This window comes from Ursus americanus, chromosome 19, assembly GCF_024610735.1.
Source record: "Ursus americanus isolate L20-20 chromosome 19, mUrsAme1.1.p, whole genome shotgun sequence".
NCBI lineage: Eukaryota > Metazoa > Chordata > Mammalia > Carnivora > Ursidae > Ursus > Ursus americanus.
The window spans coordinates 46,752,527-46,778,040 of record NC_142145.1 but is presented as its reverse complement, the minus strand read 5'-3'; the positions used below and the strand labels follow the sequence as shown (position 1 = coordinate 46,778,040).

Below are 25,514 nucleotides of genomic sequence, written 5' to 3'. Positions count from 1 at the left end.
CACACACCTTCTGGTCCACATTCCATCCCTCTGCAAGTCTCTCTCTTCTTCCCCACGAAGACTGTAATAGCCTCATCTCCACCCCATGCTGAAGGAGGAAAGGCACTTTCACAGCTCTGTATCCCAGGCCTGGGACAAGGCGCAGGTGGCTTACTACCCAGCTCACCGCGAACACAGCACTGCATCCTCTTTCCCGGCCCACTTGCGGGAGGAAGGATGGTGCGGTGGTTAGGAGTGTGGCCCTAGAGTCCCTGTGTGAGTCGTAACCCCTGTGAATCTGGTTTTACTTAATATTCAGTCTCCCCTTCTGTAAATTGTGACAATAGCCATAGTACTTTACTCACAGGGCCTTGTGAGACTTCAACGAGATGGTTCTTGTAAAGCTGACCACGGGGCCTGGCACAGTGACTTCTCCATCCATGGGCTCAGTGCCCTCTGCCTACCCGCTCCAGGGCTCCTAGCCATGCCAAGTGGCCTGCCTTGCACAGACATCTCCAATCCCTAAGACAATTGAACCTTAAATAAAAACAGCATTTTCTTGTGAGGTCCCTCTGGCCAACAGCTGTTAATTGGAGGAGTCAATATTTTCTTAATCACATAAGCCCTCAATCTCCAAATCTCTGTGCATAATTGCCCCGCCACTTCCTGTTTCCCACAAGCAAACTTAACTCCTGGCTCCTCTGTCTGTTCTTGACCCTCCTGTCCATTGTGATTGTGTCCAAGCCGGTCCTAGCTGTGTGCATTTGCTTCAACGGGACCACAGGGTGGGAGCCGGCTGTGTCTACAGGCAACATGGCAGCTCCACGTCTAAGTTGCTTGCCCTATTGGCGTTGTTGCAAAACTTCCAAGTTTTATTGGCAGAAAGGATTCCAAGAATCTTTTTTCAGATAAGAAATTCTGGAAGAGAGACCGTTCAAATGATATCCTTTAGAATTTGAAAAATGCTAATTTGCGTCTCTCCTACGATTATTTATGTACTTCTTATTTATGTTGAGAGACGATTCTTTGATTGTTGGAAACTCTCCCTTATTCCTTGCATCTAGTGCAGTTTTATCCTCAAAAACGGGGAAGAATGGTCATATAAGGGGACTCAGAATGCAGCTGGGGACGGGGTCCCCGTACCACCCTGGTCTCTGCCGCTGCCCTCCAAAGGCCGGTTAAGACACCGCAAAGGTGTCACCGAACATGGCCTTTATCACGTCTGGGGAATGCGAAGCGCTGAATCCTAGTTCTGAAAAGAATACTGAAATCACTTCAGTAAAATGAATATTAAGGATTAAAAAAATAGAAGATGGGAATTAGGAGAAGTGAGAGAACAGATCTGCGGCACACGTACCATATATTTAGACAAGGTAACTGATTTCTTCACTTCAACACTGGCTGGGATGCCATCCAGAGATGATCGCACCATTCGTCGAGCGCCCCCTCTGGCAGGCACGGTGGCGAGCACGTTGCTCTACCGTAAATCCTGCCCTAAGGGGCCGATGATGGCTGTGCGTCTCACCTCAGAAGAGAAAACAGGCTCAGAGAGGTTCAGGGGTCAGTAGATGGTGGGGCCAGGATTCAAGGTTCAGACCGTTTGTCTCCAAAGCCAGCAACTTGCCACGTGTCCTCGCACCATTTTAGGATGGATCGTTTCAGTCATAACAACATCGACAGTGAATGTGGACGTAATGACCAGGTTTTCTTCCTTCTTTTTAAATTACACTGTCTCCTATTTCCTGATGATTCTCTTTTGTAATTTCTATTCATTTATTCACTCGTGTATTCATTCACTCACTTATTTGATGGTCTCGCTCACGCGGGCGCACAGACACACAGACACACACAGAGGAATTACTATTAAAATCACTGTCCTTGAAGAATTTACGGTGGCCTCTGTTCAAAGTTTGCTGTTGTGAAGTTTGCTATAAAGAGTAGATTCACACATTGTACCAGAAGATAAGACCAAAAAGAAATAGAGACAGAAAAACAGCTTACAGACAAAAGAAAGAGAAGACATCTCAGCAGTATAAAGGGCTGCCCAGATGAAATGTTATTCATGCTCTATGGTTGCCATTTGATGATCTCCCCATTGCTTGTAGGTCGCACTGCAAATTCCTACAAAGAGAAGCCTCTCCGTGCTAGAGGGTAGAGACAAATTCACGTTCTGGTTCTGATAACAAGGGAATCAGCGTCTGTTTGGTGCCATCAAAGATCTTCTAAAACAACACAGACAGCGTTCCTGCGCATTTGCTGCGGGAGGGCAGAAGTGGGTTAGTGTGTTTCTGGACTGAGGGCCATGATAGCTATCTACAGATATTTAAAGGGTGTAAATGAAGACTTGATTGCTTTAAGACATCTTGGTACTAACTTAGTTTACTAAAGATGCAGAAGAGGAGTCTGGTGAGGCATTTCTGAACTCCAGACCCCCCAAAAACTTTCTATTTGGGGCCCGGAGGATGTAACCCAGCAGAGAGTGGGCCTTGGGCTCTTAGTGGAGAGAGCCCTGAAAGATCGTATCAGTGAGGACCAGACCAAGACGATGGTCGGATAGCCTCAGCAGAGACGTCAGGAGGGATGAAGATTGTAAATTAATGGTGTTCCAGGAAGGTGGAAAATATTCATTGACACTCCACCGAGAAGAGAAAAAACAGAAGTACCTCCGATTTTAGGAAGAGCGTAGAGGGGGGACTCAAGCTCAAGGAAGTGTATGGCTGATTGTCCAGCCTGTAATAGCCAGCCCTCACTTTGTTTCATTCTCTGATCTCCACCTTTCCTCTGCATCTCTTTGGAACTTTCCATGGAAGCGTGGGATGAGAAACAGTAAAGGCTCTCAAAGTAGTTAAATTGTATTTCTTTTTGGCAATTGTCGGGAAAGGCTCTCTAGATTAATTTAGCACTATTAATTATTATGAAGTTATTAAGGTTAAAGTTTCTTGGAACGCTTATGGATATCATTTATCCAGATAACAGGTCCCAAGTTTATGTGGGTAATTGGATTTTGGAGATACACACTCCAATTTGGGTGTGGAAGACATGTATTGCTGCATAACATGATGGAACATATGGAAAGAAATCATGTGAAACGTTATCATCCAAGATGAAGGCTAACTCTACAGAACTTAGATTTTTAATGACCTAGATGCCCTCAGAAAGACAAAGAATTGATTAAGTCTTTAGACAGGTATAAGTCGCACAATTACGAGATTGTTTGTAACAGACCCAGCCAAGGCCTTCAGAGCAGACCAAAAAACAAAAACAAACAAACCAAACCAAAAACAAACAAACAAACAAAAAACCCTTTGGAGCAGACAGCATGAAGATGAAGAGAACTTTCCTGATGTCTTTCGCAAGAGGTAGCTAATGATTTCTTTACAAATACTGAATAGTAGAAGTCCTCAACAAGAGGCAAAATGTCTCCGTTCCCTCCAAATGCCGTAAATGAAGTTAAACGGGAACATACGGTTAGTTAACATTTCTATAGGACTGTCTGTTTGCCAGAAGATTTATAATCACTTGTTCCTTAATATTCATAACATCCCTCTAAAGCACAGTTTCCCATACTGGGACTGTGAGGCCATGGGGATGGTGGAAGAATTCCAAAAGAGTCGTGGGGATTGGAGCTGTAGTATTTCAAACAGCTGTCTGGTGGTGATGGAAAATTGTGGGCTAGAGGAGGGAGCTAGAGAGCTCCCAGCACCTTGTGTTCTCCGGGCAAGTCTTCCCCTGGACCTGGCCCCTTTTCAGGACCAGGCCTCCCTCCCTGCAGCTTCCTAGGCTCTGCCCCCTCTCCTGCCCTCCAGAGCACCAGGGGTACCTGAACGTCCCGGGAGCGTAGTGGAGGAGAGGCTTTGGGGATCTATATATGAATCCAGCTTTGGTCCTTACTTGTTGGATGGCTCCGGCACGTTTCCTCTCCATTCTGAGCCTTGAGTTCTACAGCAGCAAACTGTTGGCTCCTCATACACGGTGTGCAGAGCTGTGATAAAGAGTGAAGGAGAGGAGTCACGCAAGCTTATTTCACTTAAGCATCATGTCCTCGAGGCCCCTCCATGCTGTTACACGTTGCAGAATTTCCTTCTTTCTTTCTTTTTTTTTTTTTTTTAAGATTTTATTTATTTATTTGACAGAGAGAGAGACAGCCAGCGAGAGAGGGAACACAAGCAGGGGGAGTGGGAGAGGAAGAAGCAGGCTCATAGCGGAGGAGCCTGATGTGGGGCTCGATCCCATAACGCCGGGATCACGCCCTGAGCCGAAGGCAGACGCTTAACCACTGCGCCACCCAGGCGCCCCAGAATTTCCTTCTTTCTTAGAGGCCATATAGTCTTCCACTGTACACTTACACCGCATTTTCTTTATCCATTTGCCTGTTGATAGACATGTAGGTTATTTCCATATCGTGGCTCTTGTGAATAGTACTGCAATGAACACGGGAGTGCAAATTTCTACTTGAGATCCCAATTTCAATTCTTGTAGATAAATACCCCAAAGTAGGATTGCTGGTATGGTAATCCTGGTATGGTAGCTCTATTTTTAATTTTTTGAGGAGCCTCCATGCTGTTTTCCATAGTGGATGTACCGGTTTGCTTTCCCACCAACAGTGTGCAAAGTTTCCAGTTTCTCCGCACTTGTCTTACTTATGTTTTTTTGTTTTTTTAAACGGCTATCCTGACAGGTGTGCGGTTATATCACACTGTGGTTTCCACTTATATTTCTCTGATGATCAGTACCTGTAGTTACCAATCATGTGTGGTACACTTAAACATTTGTTAAGAGGGTAGACCTCATGATAAGTGTTATCACAATAAAATGAAATAAAAATAAAATAAAAAATATTTACACAGATAAAAATAAAATAAAAATTAGGGTGCCTGGGTGGCTCAGTCAAGTCAAGCATCTGACTTGATTTCAGCTCAGGTCATGATCTCAGGGTCCTGGGACTCGACCCCACATTGGGCTCTGCACTCAGAGTGCAGTCTGCTTGTCCCTTTCCCTCTGCTCCTCCCCCGCTTGTGCACATGTATGTGCATGCACACGTGCTCTCTCTCTCTCAAATAAATAAATAAAGAAAATGTAAATGAATTTCAACGTATACATTTAAAATAAGGGAATAAATTAGCTATGACATACTTAGCACATTGTCCAGGGATTAGTAGTTAGTATGTTCCCATGGTCTTTTCATCTTTCTTTTTTTAAAGATTTTATTTATTTGTTTGAGACAGCATGAGTGGGGGTAAGGGGCAGAGGGAGAAGCAGACTCCCCGCTGAGCAGGGAGCCCAATGTGGGGCTTGATCCTGGGACTCCGGGATCATGACCTGAGCAGAAGGCAGACACTTAATCGACTGAGCCACCCAGGCACACCCCCCAAAATGGTCTTTCCAGGTGCTGCTTTGATCTTTCAGAAAACAAGCAAAGACTTTTTCATTTGGAGGGCTGAGCTCTAAATATCTCTGATAAAAACAAATAGGAAATACATACATACATATCCCTGAAAATAAATATATCACATCACAAATACTTAAATATACAGTGCATAGATATAATAAAGCTTGATAAACCTTAAGGATTCTCCCAGTCATGATCTTTCATTTATTTCTTCTGACTGTCTTGCTGAGATAGTGCCCTGGAAACCCCATTTATCCTGTGTCCCTGCTTGTATTCCCCAAAGCCCCAGCTTTAGCAGAGTCTGGTGACTTTATTTTCTAGAATAGTCATGCTTCCTGGATGATATAATTGAAATATGATGAGCTTTTTCTAAAGGACAATAAGTAACTTCTTGTCTCAAATAGAAAATTTATATCTTCAGGTATCTGATGGCCATTCTATCAGGACAGTGCCCTTCACAGAAGTTATCCTGTTCTGGAAATTTCTTCACCTTTCTCATGGTCCATGTCCTAGTCTTGAAACTGGATTGAAAAAGGAGGTTGAAGCTACAGAATTCAATGACAGTGGTGACAATGGTGGCACTTGCAGGTCACACGTAGTCCTTTATTTTGGAGTGTCGCTATCCTAAGAGGAAGTGTTATATCGCCACAGTTCCAGAAATCAGAGCAATCCGATGACTCCTATGCTCCAACAATGACAACGTTCATTATTTAGTGGCCAGTCCAGGGAAAGAGGGTGATTTCCTCGTGTGCGTCCCTGCAGCTGCCAATCGCTGCAGGAGGAGAGACTATCTGTTGACAGCTAGAAGGTGTCTCTCACCATCACGGCCTGATGTTTAGGGAGCATTCCTGCTAGTTCAGAATAAGCCCTGGCCGTCTCATCACATACATTTCTTGCACGTAGCTGATTCAGAAAGCCTCGCCTCACTTCAAGATGAGGAACCGGAAAGGAACCAGCACAGAACCTACACATGAGAAAAGACTAAAGAACAAGAAAAACAAATGAGGAAGAGTTGAAAAAGATTCACTAGCAAAATATTGTCACAAAACAGGTGAAATTTGGGATCCCAAATACTGTCATGCATTTAAAAAGAAAAAAACAACTTAGCGAAGCAATCCTCTTTAAAAAACAGGAGCTCAAGACAAAACAAGAGCCCAGGGATACAGTAGTTCAGGAAAAATTGAGCAAGAGCAGAGGAGGTGAAAAAAGAACTGGCAGAACTCAGTGAAGAAGGTAACCAAAATGAAGGACTACAATGGGGGCAGGTGAAGGAAGACGGACTCTGCTGGAAGCATGTCGGGTACTCACAGGATGGGGGTGAGCAATGAAATGAAACAGAAACAAACAGAAGTTTGTAAAGGATTAGCAGGAAGCAAATAGTAGATAAAATATACCTGAGAAAGGGACGTCTGGGTGGTTCATCAGTTACGTGTCGACTCTTGGTTTCGGCTCAGGTCATGGTCTCATGGGTTTTGAGATCGAGTCCCGCATCAGGCTCCATGTTCTGTGAGGAGTCTGCTTGAGATTCCTGAAAAAGAAAACAGACAGAGTGCAACAGAAATAATATTTTAATAAATAAAACGTTAACACGTTCCATATGTAAAAGACTGGACTATTCAGATTAAAAGGGGTTACTCCACTGCAGAAAAAATTAACACAAAATAATCAACATTGAGTCATAGCCTAGAAAATTTTTGGACCATAAAGATATGAAGGAATCCTTTGAACTGTCTGAGAGCAAGACCAAGTCACCTATAAAGAGACTTGAAAAAACCCAGGCTGGTCTTAGGTTTCACCACAGAAACACTCGGAAGAGCTAAAAGAGATTTGAACAATGTCTACGATGCCTGACCAAAGAATTTTACATCCAGCCAAACCATTTTCAGGTCAAAAAGCAGAAGACAAATACTTCGAATATACAAAAACTGAGAAAATTCAAGCTTCCTGTGTGAGACTTTAGTTCCCTTTTACTATGCCTTTAGTGAGGATCAACAAAAAGTAGTGTAATTAGTAAAGTAAATTTGATCGATATACACAGAACTCTATACCTTGAGAATATACTTTTCCAAGTACTCTTGGATTAGTGAAAAAATTGACTGCATATACAAGGGCACAAAGAAAACTTCAATAAATTCCAAAATTTAGAACAAATGCAGAAAAACTTCTCTGTTCACAAAGCAATTCATTAAAAAATTAATAATAAAATTATGTTAAAAAATCCTTCCACTTGGAAATGCTAAAATACTCTTTCTTGTACAACTCTACTATCAGGGATGGATTTGAATAATGAAATAAAAATAATTAAGTTAGTATATCAGAACCCATACAATAGAGCAGAACTCTGAGGAAAATTTCTAGGTTTAATATTTACATCTATATAAGAGAAAGAAATAAAGCATGTAGTCATAAATTTAACCAAAAAGTGAAAATGTAACAAAAAAATATAAACTCTGTAGAAGGTGACAACTTTAAAATGCTGTTAAGAAGCAAAAGATTTGAAGAAATGGAAAGGCATACCATGTTCTTAAACAGGAAGACTAAGCAAAAACCTCAACTCTCTCTCTCTCAAAAAAAAAAATCTATAAAATGAAATGTGAAACCCATAAAGATATAGGATTTTAAAAATTAGAAAAACTGTTTCTTTTTTTTTTTTTAAGATTTTATTTATTTATTTATTTGACAGAGATAGAGACAGCCAGCGAGAGAGGGAACACAAGCAGGGGGAGTGGGAGAGGAAGAAGCAGGCTCATAGCAGAGGAGCCTGATGTGGGGCTTGATCCCACAACGCCGGGATCACGCCCTGAGCCGAAGGCAGACGCTCAACCGCTGTGCCACCCAGGCGCCCCTAGAAAAACTGTTTCTAATGCTTATGAGAAATGCCAACAGGCATTTTTCCATTTCTGGTAATAGTGGGCTCGGTTATTTAGATTAACCCTTCCAGGGTCACCTGGTGGCACGGTTAAGCGACCAGCTCTTGGTCTCAGCTCAGGTCATGATCTCAGGGTCATGATCTCAGGGTCATGAGATCAAGCCCTGTGTTGGTCTCTGTGCTCAGAGGGAAGTATGCTTAAGATTCTGTCTCCCCTTCCCTTTGCCCCTCCGTACCCCAGCTAGCACGCATGCTCCCTGGGGGGGGGGGGGCAGATTAACCCTTCCACTGAAAACAATGAAAAATTGAATAAAATAATAAATAAAATTGTTCTTTTTTTTAGAAAAAGAGATTTATTTATTTATTTATTTGACAGCAAGCGAGAGAGAGCACAAGCAGGGGAAGCACGAGAGGGAGAAACAGGCTCCCCACTGAGCAGCGAGCACGATATGGGGCTCCATCCCAGGACCCCAAGGTCATGGCCTGAGCCAACGGCAGATGCTTAACTGATTGAGCCACCAAGGCACCCCTAAAATTGTTCTTAAAATCATCAAAAAGCTGACAAGTAACAAGGACCTACCAAACGATTAACATTTGGCATGAACACCTTTTTTGATCAGGTTAAATTGAGTTGGCTCTGATTTTAACAGAGCCTCAGGATGAAGAAGACAGAACTCAAAGGCCAGGACTCACCCAAGGTCAGAGGAAGGGTCTCATAGGAGACTTTTGCCCCCATTAGCTGAGACTCCCAAAGGTGAACCAGAGGTAAACCTGCTCCCCTTTCCCCTACCTCAGGGGACCTTAAGGAGAGTTGCCTTAACACTAAGCAAAGCACGGAAAAGAAAACAAACAAACCTGTCCCTGTTAGATGTCACTATTAAGCCATTGGCCAGCATTTGCAAATATTTACAGCCCAAAAGGCATATCATTGGAGTAGGCCAAGAAACTTCAAGCAGCGAATTTGGTTTCAAGTGATAGCAAACCACAGTGCAACTCAACGCACTGCAGAAGCAAACTCTAACCCCTCTGGGGGCAGACACTTTCATCCTCGGCATCAGGGATTTTGCACAAATGATTTTTCATGGGCAGTAAGCATGTCGAAGACTACCGAATGCACTAGAAAATAAGGCACCATTAGTTCATGCCAGAACAAACAGAGAGACAGAGAGGCGATTCACACAACTTTGGTTATTTGAATGATCACACACAGAGTATAAACAGCTATGCCATTTTTTTTTTAATAAGTGGAAGATAAACTTTAAATATCTGCAAGGAATAGGAACCATGAAGTGAGACATGGTGGGTTGGAAAATCAAATAGAACTTCTAGAAATGAAAGATACAGTAACAGAAAAATACAGTAAACAATTAATGGATGGAGATGGCATCAGACTGGACACAGCAGAAGAATTAGAAAATTGAAGATAGTGAGAATAAACTCTACAGAATTTTAGTGCAGAGAGGCAAAAAAAAAAAAAAAGGAAAATATGAAAGAGAGCTTAAGAGACATGAAAGATAGAGAAGGTCTCTCTTCTCAAAGAAAGTCTCAAGAGTGTGAATGGTGTTTCAGAAGGAGAGAAGAGAAAAGAATGGGGTGAAAGAGTAATATTAAATATTACATTTGAATGAAAAGAAATTCACATCAAGACACAACACAAAGAAACTATGGAATGTTCTAGACAAAGAGAAGATCTTAACAGCAGCCAGAGCCACAGTGGAGTGGGGGGTGACAATCCCGAGTAAGACTAGCTCTACCGGATGTCTCAGTACATTGTAATGCGCTATCGATGAAAACCTCGTGGCCTTGGTACGTGAGTAAACAGATAGATCCATGTAACAAGAAAGGTCCAGAAATCAATGTAAGATATATCAGAATTCAATCTATGACGAAAGTTGGGAGCTCAACTCAATAGGGAGAAGGTGGCTTATTCAATAACATACTGGAACATACAAGCCTCGGGGGAAAAAAATATATATATATACTTGGATTCTGACTTCCCACATTATTACAGTTAAATTCTAGATGGATCCAAAATTTAGAAGGAAAAAAAAAAGCTGAAAAAATTACTGGAAGGAAAAGTAGAATATACTTAAAAAATAAACTCTGAGTAGTGGAGGCTTTTCTAACAAAAACCTGAGAAACCATATCAGAATGTATTGGTAATTTTTATCGTATGAAAGGTTTTAGAAGTATGTCTTGTACAATAATGTCATAAATGAATAAAAACATAATGAGCTGGTAAAAACATGTGCTGCTCGCATCACTGATGAAAGACAAATTTTCCTTAATGTGTGAAAAACTTATACAAATCACAAATGTGCAAATAGTAATGAAATGTAAAATGGACCAGAGCTCTAAAACATTTCACCAAAAAACAAGCTAAAACTGGCTTCTAACCCTATGAAAAGATGTCCAACTTCATTCATCAACAGAGAAATGCAAATTTAATCTAAAAAGTAATACTCTCGCACGATCAGATTGGCAGAGATGAAAACGTTTGATGGCACGTGTTGGCAAGCCCGTGAGGAAGCAGTTAGGAGAACGTAACCCGGTACTACCTTCTCGGAGACCATTCGGGTCTCTGCACCAAGATATCCCATGCCCTTTGACGCAGCCCCTTTCCCTCTGGGAATTCCTCTTACAGATACACACACAAATACAGGAAATGCAGTGTTCAGGAACGTCCATTATTACAGCATTGTAAAATACAAAAGCTTGGTAGCAACATAAATCCTTCTCTTATCTATGGGGAACTTACTAGCCTCCTGCTAGCCGTCTGTTTTTCTGTCTCATTCCACCTCATGTCCATGTTATGTGGTCCACTAATCCTACCTCTCAGACCCCTTACGCATGGGAGCACCCTGTGGAGGACCCCTTCTGGTTCAAAAAAACAGCTCTTTCTTCCTCCCGTGGTTCGGTTTGGGGTTCGCTCTCCTGGCACCCCCACCCACTCCTGGGGGCTCCCCTGTCATTTGTAATGCCTTGTATCTTTCCCTGAGAACTTTATCTCAATTAAAATGAACAAACAAACAACGGTTTTTAACATAATGCCCTCAAGGGGGATCCACTTTGTCTCCAAGGGCAGGATTTCCTTCTTTCTCAAGGCTGAATAATGTTCCATTGTATGTATATAGAGCATGTCTTCTTTATGCTAAGTGAGATCAAGTCAGACAGAGAAAGACAAATACTGTGTGAGCTCACATATTCGGGGAATCTACAAAAGCCCAATTTGTGGAACCCAGGGGCAAAGGGAGTGGGGGAAATGGGAGATGTTGGTCAGAGAGTATAAAGTTCCAGTTGTAAGATGGATAAGTTCTGAGGATCTTATAGTGATTATAGTTAATAATACCATATTATACATCTGGTAGTTGCTGAGAGAGTAGATGGTGAATGTTCTCAGCACACACAAGAAACGATCATTGCATGAGGCGATGGAAGTGTTCGCTCACACTACGATGGTAATCATACTGCGAGGTCCAAGTGCATCAAATCCGCGTACGGTACATCTTAAGTAAAAACAAAAAATAAAAAACTGTTTTTAACTCAGTCCGTAAAGCCCACTGCAAACGCTCCTCTGCGTGAAGCCTTCCTTACTTCCCGTAAGCACAGTACTGTCAGCCCACCTCCCTCCCTCGCCTCCTGTTCATTCTCAAGGGGGCAAAACAGGTTTGGGGGGGGCGATGCAAAACATCCTACTCTTTTTATGTCTAGGGCATAGAGCTATATACAGTATATAAATAAATGCACAGTATAGCTGGGGCATTAAAATTTCATGGGGGCAGGGAGATTAAGAAAAAAATAGACTTTAAAAGGCTCCTTAAGGAGCAATAATTTGAAGAAGGTTGAGAAACAGTGCTCTTGACGTTTCCTCCAGGCTGAGAAAGAGACATGCCAAGCCCAGTTTGTCCAAAGCCAAATGAGCTCTTCTCCCTCACGTTGCTCCCCAGTCCCCACCCTCCTCCCATGTTCTTGCTACACTTGCAAGTGGCAAGGTCACTGTCAGTTACCCAGCACCCATACTGGGAGCCTCAGTCATATTCGGTGAACGCCATGCCCTCACTCTCCACGTGGGATCATACCCAGCCCGCCGGTTGTACTCCCACTCTCTCCTCTCTGGCCTCGAGCCCTGCAAGCCCCCTCAATGGTTTTCATCCACTCCCCACTCCAGTCTGTCTTCCACTCTGTCACAAGAGATGTTCTAAAGCACAAGCTGATTATTTAGTTTTCATGTATTCCTAATTGTATTCCTGTTTGCTTAAAATATGTCTGCAGCAGAAAATACAAGAGGTCTACCATTTCCGGCATTGCCCTACAGACGCCATCTGTTCTAGCACATTTCACTCTGTGCTTTCCCCAGAACTCATTCAATACTTTCAGCTCACCCTGCCTTTTTTGTACCAAATCTTCTCCTCAGAATTCCTCTCCTCCCTTTTCACTTGAACTCCTATCCCTACCTCAAGGCCCAGCTCAAATGGTACAGCTTCTGTTCAGTCTGCCCTCGCATGATTCCTGCAGAATCATCTGTTGCTTTCTTGGTGCATCCAACGTGTGATGTCCGTATTTAGATAACAATGAATGTACCACGTTGTTTTTCAGCACGCCCCTTGTTAGACTATGAATTTTGAGAATGAGACTTACCAAATCAACACATTTATCGAGAAAACTACTCCTATTTGCAAGGAACTGTGCTGGGTGTCAGAGGAGCCGTCGTGAATGAATGAAACTTGCCTGCATGAAAATCTGGCAGGGAGGACAGATATTCAGCAAATTAATTTAACAAATGATCATTTTTTTATTATGTTCAGTTAGCCAACATATAGTACATCATTAGTGTTTGACGTAGGGTTCAAAGATGCATTAGTTGCATACACCCAGTGCTCATCACCACACGTGCCCTCCTTAAGACCCGTCACCCAGTTACGCCGTCCCCCCCCCTCCCTTCTGTAACCCTCAGTTTGTTTCCTGGAGTCCAGAGTCTCTCATGGTTTGTCTCCCTCTCTGATTTCTTCCCATTCAGTTTTCCCTCCCTTCTTCTATGGTCCTCTGTGCTATTCCTTATGTTCCACGTATGAGTGAATAATCATTTAAATACAGTTCCAATAAGTGTGACCCTGGAAAAACACAGGGCGCTGTGAGGGCAAGGAACAGAGAAATTCACCTGTGCCTGAAGGGAGTGAGACACTGTTCCTGGAGAGAAGACGTTCAAAGCAAGAAACAAAAGAGCTAAGGCAAGCACGGGGGGAGGAGAGCCATCCAGGCAAACAGGGTATCACAGGAGGACGCCCTGTGCTAAGAAAGCCTGAGATCGTGGAAGTTTGGAAATAAAACCAGCAGACCAGCATGCAAACACACCATGGTCTGAGGCAAAGGGAGGCATGGGGAGAGAGGTGGCAGGTGCGTTGTGAATACCCAGCAAGTGACTGGAGTGGATTTATGCCAGGAGTTACTCCCCCAACATGAAGGAGAATGACTCTTCACCCCGCTCCTCTGTGCCCTTCTTGGTGCCACATGAATGGTCCACAGAGCTGGAGGCACTGCTGATGGCGTTTTTGTCCTTGTTGTCACATTGCCTGAAATGGAGACTTGGGAGTATTCTTCTCTATGACAAAAAGGAAAAAGAAAAGCAAAGAGGACCACAAATTCTGATAGATGATTTATACTCATCACCTTCGAGAAATACTCCAATTGCATTATGCATTATTTTGAGAGCTCAGCATCTCGTACCGATGACTAACAGCCTTGCGAGGTGTGATTTTTCAGGACATGACCTCGATGCCTGGGTGAAGTGGCTCCAGACTGAGTAAGAGCATTTCCCTGTGCCTGAAACTCTGGGGTCAAGTGTCGGTCACCCGAAGATGAGCACGGGGCCAAGACGATACGCGCCGCTCTCTGCCTCGGTAACTCTTGCGCTCCTGAGCGGCTTCGTCCTGCCGCGTGGCTTCCGGTAGTCGGCATTCATCTGACCTGTGCCCGGGGGGTGCTGGGGTCCCGCGGTGTTCCCCCCAGCTGTCTAGTGAGTGCTGCAGGTAGAGATGGGGTCGCAGGGATCGGTCTGTTAAAATAAGTCAGCCTCACGTTCAAGGAGTCACGCGTACTCAGGGCCATCGACAGAAATGACTCACTAAGGGAGGTATGCAGATGGCTGTGGAAAGAGAAAGGAGACAACTAAAAATAACAGCTCCACTGAAGGGTGGAGCTAGAGGCTGGTGTTGTGTCATATTTGCCTGCTGTTTCTGAAAATTCCCCCAGTTCAAGTGGAGGGTGCAATGGTGGCTGCAGATGGCCGGCCTTCACAGAGGGACACAAGCCTCCACGGGGCTCTGGCAAGGCCCAGCCTTCAGGAGAAGTGTCGCCGGTGTCCACCGACGTGGGGATTTCCGGGTCACAGAGGCCTCCCTGAAGTTGAGGCCTGACATTCCACACTAGAACCCCCACATGTCCACTAGCGACTCCGATTCCCGATTACCAGAAGAACAACACGTAGGCTGTTAGTAACACTACATTCAAAGGCTGTTGGGGTTCTGGGGATGTTCACTCTTCGTTTCCTTTTACTTTCTTTCTTTTCTCCTCCTCCCAATGTTCCATGCGCTCCATGGGGCCGGGACCCTGTTTGTCCTGTTTTCAGTTCCATTCTCAGTGTCTAGCACAGAGTAGGAGCTAAATAAATATTTGCTTAAGGAAAAATGGCAGGAATGTATCTCGCTCAGCCTTGTTAGTTTGCAGACAAGGAAACTGGGCAGGGAGCAGAAACTTGCCCAGGGTCATGCAACCAGTAAGCAGAAGTAGGAGTGACGCCAGGTCAGACTCCTCGCCCAGTGCGCCTCCCCACTCCAACGAGCCATGAAGAGGGTTCCATATGGCTACGCTATTTTGTTGGGGGCTGGGGAGACCAAACCTGAAAGCACAGGCCATAGGCTAGGGAAGATTGCCTAAGAGGGGGGTGCCCACAGATAGTGTGAACCTAGATGGCGAGGAGGTGGCATTGAGGGCTGCCTAGCAAAGCCCCAAGACCACAAAGGTGCACCTTTCTTGAGCATGCTGTTTGCCTAAATTTGTTTTTAATCAAACCTTGGAGAAAGCAGAAGTTCCTGGAGAGGCAGAGGCTGGTGACTCGTTGTTTGCACCAAACCATGGATTTGACTATATGTGGACCGTTCCACAGTTGTTAACCACTGACGGCGTGTGCGCTTTTGTGTATTTTTGGTTTCTTTTTTCTTTTAATAATCAGACAATAGTTTACATCTGTTCATTGGCAAGGAGCCATAAAGAAGAGTATCCAAACAAAGAGAAGAAAAGCCACACTGGCAAGGGGGGTGGAGCTAGGAAAGAAAATCCAGATACTTTGCCTTTTGTCCCCATGGAAGGAAGGATTTTAAGTTCACTGTGGGGGAAGGGAGACAGGGAAGGAGAGGGCCCTTCAGGAATACTTTAAAAGTCCATTGGTATTTAGTCCACATTGTCTTATTGTCTTAAAAAAATCTCTAAAGCAAAGGGCTTCTGAGAGATCCAGGGCAGTTGCAGGAGCAGCAGGGAGAGGCCTGGGGCTGGATGATAGAGTGGATGAGCAGCGGGAAGGGTAGCCACTTCGGGGGGCCTCCTGACCCCACACCTCCAGCTCTCTGACCCGCCCCCCCACTCTCCCTATCCGTATCCTCAAAGCCTTGGAAGAGGGAGCAGAGCCCTACCTGGCTTGCTGTCCAAGTCCCAGAATAGAAGGACTCTATTTCTGTTCCAGACAATGGGATGGCAGGCTCTGACTTTGAGTCCTTAAAGAATGTGCCCAAGCTCCCAAGTCTGGGGGCAGCTGCGGACTTGGCTGAGGCCAGGTTTATCCCTCAATATAAGAACCCCACCCGATATTTGATTACAGGTTTATGTCAAGTCGATCCACTTCAGTCTGTATATTTGGGCACAGAATTCAGCATTATTCGAAAATGCCTGTTTCTCTGATCTAGCTATTGAAAGAGAAAACCCACAGGGATTGGTTTACCTGAAGGTTTACAGCCAAAGGCAGGTTTTGGAAACAAGTGTTCAAGCAGCTTATGGGATCCCAACTTAGAGGTCCTAAAGCTCCGTCAGCTGAAGTCGGCTGATGCTGGTGAAAGATATCCGTGAAGCAGAAGTAATTTACATTATTACTGGTTTTTCACTTTAACTTTTAAAAAACTAACGATCTTCTGATCGTCGAGGACATCACTTGAAGGAGTGCAAGAGGTGTATTATTTCTAATCCAAGCTGTAAAGCATAGACCTCCAGGTCAAGAGAACCCCCACACAAACTTCAAGGACACAGGGTCTCTTGGTTGGCTGGTGGTTTTCACAACATTAGCCTAAGAACGTATTCTAAACACATAACAATTAAGGGTACACTTGATAGAGTAGGAACGGCAGTGACAGTAACGACTGAGAAGGAATAGAGAAGAAGGGAAGCAGAGAAGAAGGGAAGGCAACTCTGACAGCTGCTCAGATGGCAAACCTACATAAATTAGTCAGTTTCCTTATCAGAGATTTACATGTTAAAACTGCCTGATATAACCCAGCAGGAAATTGAACAAGTGATTCTATGTCCAGACTTGGAAACAAAAATAACCGCTCAGGACCTACACACATTAGTTTGTTCAAACTTGCGCTGATAAAAGTCTTTTTGGCTGGAGCCGTGAGTGTGCAGTTAGGAGACTGGAGGGTTTGGCTGGCGGATGATTGACACTAAAACAATCGCAAGTGCTTCATACAGGAAAGCACGTTTGAGGGAAGGTTCAGCTGGTCCGTGGTAGCCCACTGAGATGGTGCGGAGTGGGAGACACCGCGCATGATTTAGCGTCCTTCCTGATTTAGCAGCTCTGCAAGGCATGTTCAGCCTCTGAATTAGGCTCACGCTCATCTTATATACACATCCTCTTGCTCATACTCACCCACAGATACTTCACATCTTCCTCTTCCATTTGTACCCGTTCCAACGTTTCTTAGTGTTTCCCCAAGAATGAGAGCAGTCTGGGAATTTCTGACTTGCAACGTTAGGGACAAGCAGACATCTGCCTGTGGAATACTTCGGGCCAGGACCCCATAGTTCCCCCTGGCAGCCCCCAGACGCTTTCCCAAACAGTCTCTCTCTGCTCTCCACAAGTTCCCTTGCATACCACATGCGTGTTCTATTTATATGTTTCTTTGTCCTGAACAAGATTTGGCCCCATTGTGTGGGAGCAACACCAGAAAAGAAAAACAAAATCCCATCCACTAAGAGAAAATGGATATGGTGGGAGCTTGGAGAAATTTACATACTTTGTTCATTCCATTTTCTGGTGATGTCAGAGCCAAAGAATATGCCTTTTAAAAAAAATCGCGCGCGCACACACACACACACACACACACACACACACACACACACACATTAAAAAATGCAGGGGCTCACCAGCTCTGTCCATCAAGTGGGCTGTCATGAAAAGGAGAAATGTAAATACTCCCTTGTGTGTCTCTCCCTTTTCCATTTCCCTCATCAGCCCCCTAAAGAACCTAACAAATTAGTCCAGACTCCATTTGGATGGAATTAAGGGCCTGTCTGCAAAAGGATGAGGGGTATTAATGGAAATGGGGGGGGAGGGAATAGCAGTGGGAGTCGGGAGCGCAGTGCCCGAGTTTGGGGTGACCGCTCTGGCATCTCGTGGAGGCGGAGAGAAGGGCCGACTGACACTTTACAGATTGGGTGTAATGTTCAGAGAATTTGGCATTTCTGCCACAGGGCTCCGGCTGCTCTGCTAACCGCTCTCTTTCTCCCTGCTGGTAAAAGTGCAGGAGAAAAGGGTTAAATAAATGTTTGTGATATGATAAGGTGCTTGTTTATTCAAGGAATGACAGATTATTGGCTCCAAAGTCAGCCTTGAAAAATAGTACAAAGGAACTGGCTCTCCCCTCTCGGATGATGTGATTTCCTCCTAAGATTCTGCTCTTTCCTAGGAACAGTTTGCTTTGGGCATGAAGAAGGATGCTTTTCCTGCCCTTGGAGACAGAGGGCTGGAGCCCCGGAAGCTGGCCGGCCTGGACCTGGGATTGCTGGTCTCCGGGAGTGTGCCTCACATAGCTGGGCGGCGCCAGCATCCCCGGGGCCCTGCTTACCGTCCCCAGGAGGCTGTGAGGCAAGAGGCCTCCCGCCGTTTCTCAGGCTATGGGAAAAGGATCTGCTTGCTCAGGAGGGAAACTTCTTCCCCAGGAAATCCTGTGTGCAGGGTCTTCCTCCAGACACAGACCACTTTGTCCATTCCAGGGCCATCCTGACCCTCCATGAGCGCGTGCACACACGATCCAATGCACATTGGTATGTTTATATGCAAACACAGTCTCTGCCCCAGGAGCTTTCTCTTGTTGGGCTCTAGTGATGTCTTAGCAGGTCCTGGAGGAGAATTCAACTCCAGATCCCCCCTAACTTATCCGGGGGGAGGAAACGGCAATGACGGCCAACCCTGAAAATCACACAGAAAGGCCTGGCCTGGGGAGCCTGGAGGCAGAGCCCCCCAAGTGTGCCCCAGCTGCCAGGTCCACACTTCGCTGAGGACTCAAGTTGCTCAGTCCATGTCCTGCTCCCAGACGTCGCTCCAAGCTGGCTCCTGCCTGCAGAGGAAGGGTTCCGAGCCTCCTGTGCTTTCTACGGAACTCTCCCTACTCCCCTCCCCACCCCACCCCCTTCCCCTGGCAGGCTACAGAGAGGTTGTTTGCGTATCTGCCGAGTGCAAGGGTTCGAACAAGATGTTTGGCATAGTTCTCATTTGAAAAGAACTCAGTGCCAAAGCCAAACACCAAGGAAAAAAAAAAAAAACCGTTGTGATTGAACTGCTGTTTTTCCAGGATCCTGGGAACTACTGTGTGATTTTCACAATAGCCCGCCGCCGCCTTATCAGCCAAGGTGCTTGTCTGAGAGACACAAGGCACCAGCCTGGGGAACCCAGTGCCCTTCGGACACGATGACGAAGGCTGACTTCGGGGGCATTATCAAATATCCACGTTTGGGCTATTTTTATGATTGCATTCAGTACTAATAGAGCTTGTTGAGTGTACACAGCCATGTGCTCATTCTTGAACTGCACGAGATAAGATCCCTGTCCCAGGGAGCTTACTGCCTGACTTTTGCAAAAACCAGATGGCAGAAAATGGTTTCCCTCTGCCCATCAGCAATGATTGAGGGAGTGGAGATGAGAAGGGGTACAGTCAATTCATAACTCTCCCAGGGCGGGGCCTCTGCTTTGGCGTTTATCCCATGTGACATTTTAATCGTGGACTGTCTTTTCCCCCATCGTCTGCTACTCCATAAGCTGCATCTCCCAGGGGCTCTGAGAACTCAAGCTAATTTGAATATCAACTTAATGAAAGCATCATTACATACATAAAGATGCCTCCCACCAGACACAGACACATACATGATGCACAGACTCACTTGCCAATATACCATGGATTCCAAAACTAGCCATAAATGGTTTTTGAGCTGCCAGGGGGGACATCAGAAAGTGTAGATTTGACCTAGTATTGTCGATCACGTCTGAATTACAGGCTGTGATACTGGGGTAGGAAGGCCGGTGGGACACCCCATCACATCACCGCATCTCCAGGGCAGCTTCTGCCTCAGTCTTCCCGCAGCTGTGCAGTCAGCAGAGCAGCAGGAACGGGCCCTACGGGCCGGCGCACCAGCACCGCTGTCCCCAGAAGAACTGCCCTGCACGTGAGCGGATCAGTGACCTGCGTTTAAGGAGAATCCCCTACCTAGTCAAGCCATTTGCAATTGTGCGGGTTTTCTTGAGGAACAAAAAGCTACTTTTTATGTCGACGACGGAACACTCTTAGCAACGGTGCATGCCCTAGGCGAACCCCAGGAATGAGGTCAGGGTGTCTTACTCCACACATGCTTATCTTCAGCTGAAAGCCAACCGTGACACTGGCATCTGAGTGGAAGGAGTTGATTTGGGAGGTGACCCCAGGGAGAACCAACAGGGGAGCAGGGAGAGAAACCCAAACAGGGTGTGTTAATGGGCAGTTCCCGCTGGGGTTCAATCCTTCTGGGGACAGCTGGGGGACAGCATAGGATATATGCAGAGCGCCAGCTTTCTAGGGGCAAGGCAGCTGGAGTATCGATCCATCAGTTCCTCCCCGCCAGGCTGAGGGTTATTCCAGGGCCTTTCAGCTCCCGGGCACAAGCTTTGCTCCGAGCACGGACTCAGCACACTCCTTTAGCCAGAGATGGCTTTCAGTCAGAGAGTGGCAGCTGCTTGTGCGGTTGCTCGTGTGCGAGAAAACAGTGGGGGCCAAGGATACACAAGCAGAGACCAGACAGAGTCTGTCATACATCCCTACCGTCCCTCTCACTGTCCCTCCCTTATTTTCTCCTTTCTTCCTTCCAGTCTTTTAATAAGGAACTCCTTTGAGGGAAGTTGTAAGTATGTGCAAACTTGCTCCAGGAGGAAATCCATACTGAGAAGTCTAGGATAAATAAATAAAGAACAGAGAAGAAAAACAAAGGGTCCGGCTCAGCCTTCCTTTTGTCTGGGAAGTCCCCAAGCCTCTCCTCCCATGGCCTGCCCCTCCGCCTAAGTTAGGTGACCATTCCGTGGTTCCAGTAGCACGCTGAGGGCACCCCCACCTACCTCCATCACCCTGACTTGTGATCACTGATTCATCTATCACCCTTCCACATCAAGGCATTTGTTTGTTTGTTTGTTTGTTTGAATTTCTGCATTCCCTGAACAAACTTGCTTGACACTGAAAGCTGCTTAATTAATCTCTCAAAGATGAATGAAAGGTACCTTTGAATGATTCCACTCTTATCTCTACCAAACGTTTAAAAGTTTACCATTCAGGACGAGAACTCCCAACCAAGTTCCATTGCAACTTTCTTTTTTTTTTAAGATTTTTTATTTATTTTTGTGAGAGAGAAAGAGAGAGAGAGAGAATGAGTGGGGGTGGGGGGAGAGGCAGAGGGAGGGCAGTCATTCTACTCCAGGGATTTTCAACCTCTGCACTATTGACATTTTAGACCAGAACCTTCTTCTTGGTGGAAGTTGTCATATGCATTGCAGGTTGTTTAACAGCATCCCTGGCCTCTACCCACTAGATGCCCATATCATTCCTTCCAATCCCCAGATAGTGCCACAATGTCCCATGCGGGTAAGATCATCCCCAGCAGAGACCCAATGGTCTAACAGAAGCCTGGTGAGGAGTTGGCTAACCACGATCTCTGGGCCAAATCTGGCCTGCAGCCCATTTTTGTAAGACTTATGTTAAAAATGGTTCTGACATTTGTAAAGAGTTGTTAATAAAGAAAAACCAAACAAAGAAGAATAGATGATAGAGAATATTTATGGCCCTGATATGATGGGAAATGCCCTGGGCTGGAAGGACACAAAAGGTGCCCATCACCTGGGCCCAGGGTGAAGCAATCCTCTGGACACTAAGTGCCTCCTCAGTCAAATGAAGCTGTAGGACCAGCTTGGGGAGTTTGTGAGTTGACATACAGTATCTAAGCACATGGGAGGACAGCAGTAGGACAGGAAGAGACCCCTCATGTGACCACCACATTCTCATCACAAAAGATCTTGATCCTTAGTCAGACAAGGGCGGTCTTGGGAAGAACCCGGGAGAATGGTTCGATCCTCTTATGCCCTACTGGGTGAGAAAGCTGATAGAGGGCCTCTGTGCGATTCGACAGTGCTCATGCCAGGAGAAGCAAAGATGAGTGACAAATGGTTCACTTAGGGGAAGGTAGACAGCAGGCAGAATTTAAATTCAACACCATAGATGTTACAAACATGCCATGCCTGGAAACGAACATGGAGGGGTCCAAGAAGGCTTTCTAGAGAAGGGGGCATTGTGTAGGAGACGGACTCATGAAGGCATTCGCTAAGTGAGGGGTGCTTTCAGAGGAGTAAGGAGGCAGGGGAGGTTGCTCTCCAAAAAGAACACAGCATGAATAAAGGCTGGAGGCATAAGAGCGCGGGGTATCTGAAGAGCTATGGGGAGTCCGGTGTCACCAGAGGGGAAAGCGAGAAGTGAGGAGTCGGAGAAGTAGACACGGGTCATAAAGGGCCGCATAACACATGCTGAGGAACCTGTCTTTTATTCCGTAGGCGATGAGAAGTCACAAAATGAATTACTTTTTTCACTAGTGACATGGTAAGTTTTGGATAAATCATTCTCCCTTATGGAAGAACAGTCCGGGAACTGTATTCTGAGGAAAATTCTTTTCTCGCTCTTTTAAATGATAAAACTAACATGTGACATTGTAGAAACTCTGGAAAGTGTACCAAAGCATTAAAATGACACATCAACTCTTCATGCAGAGGTAACTGTTAAGAACTTTTTGGAACACATTTTTTTCCACTCTGTTTTCTATCCATATTTCTAAGTAGCTGAGATCACAGGTATATTGTACTTTGTTGTCATTGTTTTTAAATTTGTTTCATATCTATTTCCCAGTACCTGATAATGGAGCCAATAAGAGGCTTTCTCCCTGGTCTCCCTCCTTCTACCCTTCTTACGCACCCCCCTGCCCCGCCCTGACCCTAGCCCACTCTATGCTCAACACAGGAGCTGAAGGAATTCTCTCAACGCGTACAGAGAACTATAAATAACAATAAGAAAAGAGTTACATATACACTCACTATCCAGAGTCTCACTGTGAACATACTGATGTGTTTTTCCATGTCCTTTTTCTGTGATTATTTTTAAATAGCTTAGGTTATATGGAGCATAGTCATTGTTTTTCATTTTCTTTTGGCATAAGCCCAACTGACAATAGGAAGTCAATTATACAAACTAATATTTATTAAAAAAATAATTCGCCATTCACACAATCTTCCAAATAACCTAGATATCCGACCCTGCGGCCCCAGCCCCAGCTCGAGAGAGGCCACCATAGAGAAGCAGATTTAGTCTGAATTCCTAAATTTTAAATTGTTTTCTGGTGATACGGCCTCAGCTTGTAAAAGAGATAGCATCTTTAATACGAAATTTGCTATCATGTTTGCTTTAAGGATGTTACTGAGGCCTTGTCCACTGCAGCAGGCAATGTCTCCTTTAAGAGGCCTCAAGAGAAACATTCTTTTCATAGCTATTGCTAAAAAATGTTTTGCTTCTCCTTAACAGCACGAGTTTTAAGAAAACTTATTGACAGTGCAATCCAGGTAACCCAACGTATTCTGTTCTTTTTCTTGGCTACCAGGAGACTAGAGCTGACGTTCTAGCATATGAACTAGTAGTACATGTGACACGGTATTCTGCAGTGTATAGACCAATATTGCCTTTACATATATATATATAAAATCTTCTTACAGGCAATATTGGTCCACATGCAACACAGCACCACCAGTATGAGTTTAATTCTTTTAAAATCATCATCTAGACAGCAAAAGACCAAAAAAGAAAATTTGAGCCAATTGATTATTTTAAAAATATTCTCAATGCACATTATCTTCAGTTCCCTTATTAACTATGGAACATATAAATGCAGAAAATGCCCCATTTAACATATATTAGTACTTCAAATACTGGCCCCCATGTAGAACTTTATAGCATACATTTGTGTCCTAAACTTTTATCTATCCTTAACTTATCGTACCCTTATTTTCTCCTTCCCTTGACTTTTGTGAGATTATAATTATGTATAATATTTATACGTGCACAGCATGTATATTCATATATATCTATAAGTAATGTATACATATGCATGTATTCCTACAATGCACTATCTCCTATGGTATAGTCATTTTTATAACATTTTTGGAATGAGAAAAGGTCTCAATAAGCCGCTGCGGTACAGACCAGGAGGCAGGGCCAGTCTGGAGACAGGGACGCCCGTTAGAGAAGTAAGGCCAAGTGACAGGCAACGCCAGTTTGAGCTAAGGCCACAAATGTTCACATGCGGAGAAGGAAGTAAGATGAGAGATGTTTGTGAGGCAGAAACATCTCAACTTAATGACAGGTTCGCTGGGATGGAAAGAGAAGTGACCTCTAGGTTTCTGGCTTAGACATGGAGTTACCAGTCGGGGCAGGGAGTGATCTGTGAGGAAACATGCAGCACTCGTTCTTGAACACGCTGAATTGAAGGAAACTGTCTAGGACAGCCAGATGGAGATGTCAAGCTTTCTCTCCCACTCCATAAATTTCCATTGACGTTCATTTGCTCCCATCACTTTCTCTGCCTGGAATACAGCCACTTTTGCTTCGAATACTGACCAAATCTGAGCCATCTTTCTGGCCCCAGCTGAGTTCCTAAACTTCCAAGGAAGCATTTTTGCTCACTTCTTTCGTCTGATTCCCCATAGCTCTTATGATCAGTATTCTGTTCAGAGCAAAGACTTGAAGTGCCCCATCTTGCTACAGTTTTATCTCAGAGGTGAAATTCATCTACTTGTTCGTTCTGTAACCGTTCAGTGAGAACCATCCACGTGTCCTGGCTAGGTGACGGGCACAGCGATGGTTCAGGCATGGTCCTGGCTGTCCATTGGAAGAGGAGACAGCACCCCAGAAACAGGTCACTGTATGCCTTCTGAAGGCCCACGAGGTCCATTCTCTTTTTATAGTCTCTCGCGGTGGCTTGCTCAGGCTACACACAGAGCCAATATCACCGAACAGCGTATCAGCTGGCGGATTCTTGATTCAAGCTCGCAGAAGAGGAACTCCATAGCAAAACCTGGGTGATGAAATGTGTATCTTTTTGAGCCACCAAGATTCCCTTATACAATTTGAGTCATGACAGCAAATAATGCAGGCCCTGCATTTGTGGCTTTCATCCGCTTGGCCGTATTAGGTCGGCTCCTGCTGCTTAACCCCCAGAAGAGGCAAAAAACTCATCTGAACCTCTGATGCGGCCAGCAAGGTTTTGTTCTTGCAGAGTGAACTTTGTTTTTAATAGCGGGCAAGAGGAATTAAAGTCATGGCAGTAAAGACCCTTTCTACTCAGATGCGTAAGGCAGGATAGGTGACTGAGTAGTGTTACAGAAAGTACGAGTTGGGAATTGGAAAGAGTTATCTTCAGGTTCTGAATCTGTCCTTAACTAGCTGCTTTGACTTGGGCAAGCAGCTCCCTTCCTTAATTCATAAAAGGAGGTAGCTAGAAAGGTGATATCTGAGAACACTTTTTGTTCTTCTTCTGTTTTGTTTTGTGAGATTAAAAGGGGAAAATGTCTGTAGTTACGAGTTTTTCGAATGACAGTTACTCAGAGTGAGTTCTCTTGGGCTCCAACCATGTCCATGGGAAGATCTAGGAGTAGAAACTACGGATACAGAAGTTAGGCAATACTTG

The 25,514-nt window shown here is 44.9% G+C and overlaps 1 long non-coding RNA gene across 25 annotated transcripts in view; it reads right to left on the bottom strand.

Moving 5' to 3' along the window:
- Positions 1-25,514, bottom strand: part of LOC123781975 (uncharacterized) — a 411,220-nt gene that overhangs the window by 6,173 nt on the left and 379,533 nt on the right. For 18 of the 25 annotated variants that reach the window (XR_015727736.1, XR_015727735.1, XR_015727752.1 and 15 more), the window contains 2 exons: positions 6,763-6,896; positions 345-6,349 (listed from right to left, as the gene is read on the bottom strand). This is a non-coding gene — a long non-coding RNA (uncharacterized LOC123781975). Of the gene's footprint in view, positions 1-344; positions 6,350-6,762; positions 6,897-13,176; positions 16,333-25,514 lie in introns of those variants that run through there. The other 7 variants (XR_015727743.1, XR_015727738.1, XR_015727741.1 and 4 more) reach the window with 7 other exon arrangements.